Source organism: Phyllostomus hastatus, unplaced genomic scaffold, assembly GCF_019186645.2.
Source record: "Phyllostomus hastatus isolate PE091 unplaced genomic scaffold, TTU_PhHast_1.1 phas_contig_37, whole genome shotgun sequence".
Classification (NCBI taxonomy): Eukaryota; Metazoa; Chordata; class Mammalia; order Chiroptera; family Phyllostomidae; genus Phyllostomus; species Phyllostomus hastatus.
In genome coordinates this window covers 3462788-3465308 of record NW_025333867.1, presented here as the reverse complement: position 1 = coordinate 3465308, position 2521 = coordinate 3462788, and positions in this window count along the sequence as shown.

The window sequence follows — 2521 nt, the reverse complement described above, 5'->3', positions numbered from 1 at the left end:
CCTGACTCCTATCATGTGCTCTGTGCCTACTATTAAACAAAGAGGCAATAGTTAAGAATATGGGATGTGTAGGAAGACTGGGTGTGTAGCTTGGTGCTGCCACTTGTTAGACAGTTTAAGCCTCAGTTGATCATCTGTAAAATGGGAACAATAATTGCTGTGAAGCCAAAATGAGATAATCCATGCAGAGCTTGGCATGTAAGTGCTCAGTGAATATTAGCAGTATAATATTATACCATCCTTACTTATTTTTTATTGGGGGTGGAGATAGGTGATTAGAAAAAATTCCATTTTATCCATGTCAGTTGAGGATCTATATTTCCTCATTTTTGTTCCCTAAATCAGCAACTCTAAATGAACCATTCTTTTTATAATTTATATATATATTTCTCTGAAATAGAAATCTTGCTAGTAGCTTCTGACAGTTTAAGATTAAGGAGGTGGTGGTTGCGGCGTGTGTATGCTATTTGTTTGACATATTGCAGAAAATTCTTACTGTCAGAATGTCCGCTTTTGGTCATGAGACTGTTGGTGGTGCTACTCTACTAAGATCAACTGATCGAAGACTCCTGTTTCATACCTATATAGCTGAGATACTGACAGAAACTTCAACTGGGACAGAGACTGGCTATTTGTTGCATGAGTTATGGAGAGTGAAATGGGGCACATTTTCCTCAACTACTTGGATAAAAAGAGAAAGGGAAACGGAATATTTTTCTTAAGTGTATTTTATTGATTATGCTATTACAGCTGTCCATTTTTTTCTCTCCCCTTTATTCCCCTCTGCCTTGTACCCCCCTCCCACTAGCATTCTGTCCCCTCCCACCTTAGTCCATGGGTTGTACATGCATGTTCTTTAGCTTCTCCCTTTCCTATACTATTCTTAACCTCCCCCAGTCTATTTTGTACCTACTATTTATACTTCTTAGGGAAAGGGAACATTTTAAAAGGTGGACATTAGCATCTGAGGAAGGAACCATAAAGTAAGTCAACAATTACCATGTATTTTAAAGTTCCTTTGTCATGTTGCTTTCTGTTTGATTAATGACTTTCTTTCTGCCAATATATATTTCTAATTAAAGCAAGTTGAGAATAATTTTATTTGAGGATAAACCTGTATCACAATTCCCTAAGGTAATGGTCAAAATAATGAGATTCATTCAAATGAGACCCAGGAATGCCTGGGCAAATTTCTCTGCCAGGTGTTATTCCGCAGACGACTGAAGTGGGATCCCATGCCCACTCGTGATGCCCTTTCTTGTGCTTCATTATTTTCCAAAGCATGAAAAATTCATTGGAAATGAATGGTGTTCTTTTTCCTTTTAGTTCTTCCAAAGGGACATTTTCCCTTAGAAAATTCCCTGTAGCTGCTTTTTTTCCCCTGTAGCTATTTTGCAGAAACAGAGTCCAACTTCTACATAACCCCAGTAGCTTAAGCATGTAGCTTAAATTTCTTTTGATTCTCTTATCCCCATGCAGATAACTTAAGACATAAACTTCAGATAAGGTCCTAGGCAGCAAATGGATTATTTGTGGTACAGACCAAATAGGGTCAGGAACTTGAATGGCTTTATTTAACCCCAATTCCAACCTTATTTTACTAAGGACATTTAGAGATGGAAGGAGGAGGGTGGGGACAGTGGTTTGTTTTCTGCTTTTGAAGTGCTGAAATGCTCTTTCCTCCTCTCCTTCCCCTTTGTCCCTTGGCAGTGATTCTTTTTGGCAATCCCGGATACCCTCGCTGTTCACAGCCTCCTGTGTGATGCATACTTTTTTGAAAGGCAGTAAAGGCAAGGGCTGCTGTTCTTGAAAACCCAAATGTACTTATTAGAAAGGAATTTTTATGTTGGAAGTTCCTTTGAATAACTTCAGTTGTTTTTTCCCTAGTTTTGCCTTCATTTTATTTTGTAACTTCTGGGGCTAGATTCTGAAAGTCAGATTTATCTGAGTGAGTTGCATGATGGAGAGTAATGGCTTTTAACAGAGAAGCGGAGTGATCCAGTGCCTAGAACTTTGGCTGGGGAACCTCACATGTGGTGCCCAATAAATGTGTGAAGTGACTTGGGTATGACGATTTTCTCAAATTTCTGCGACTTGCATCTCTTACTGGAGGGAGGGTACTGATCTCAACAGTTAACAAGGAACATTTTCATTTTACACCCCTTATGATTTTCATTTCTTGATTTTTCTGCTTTGCACTTGATCATTTTCCTTTTACCTTCTGCCCACATCACTGCTCAGCACTTCATTTTTCAGAGTTTGGTGCCAAGTAGCAAGAGAGAACAGAGCCAGGAGCGGTAGGGGAAATTGCTAGGAAAATATTGGCCTAGAGGGCTCAGAATTCAGGGTCAAAGTTCCACTTCTTGTCCTTCACTGACAGGCGATATCAAACGTGAGGGAGCTGCTTGCTGTGCATGGGGTGAAGAGGGGTATTTTTCAACATTACTATGTGCAAAAATGTGGGCTGCCTCAGAAACAAGGCCCCTGTTTTATAAGCTCATCAATACTGTTTAAAACACCT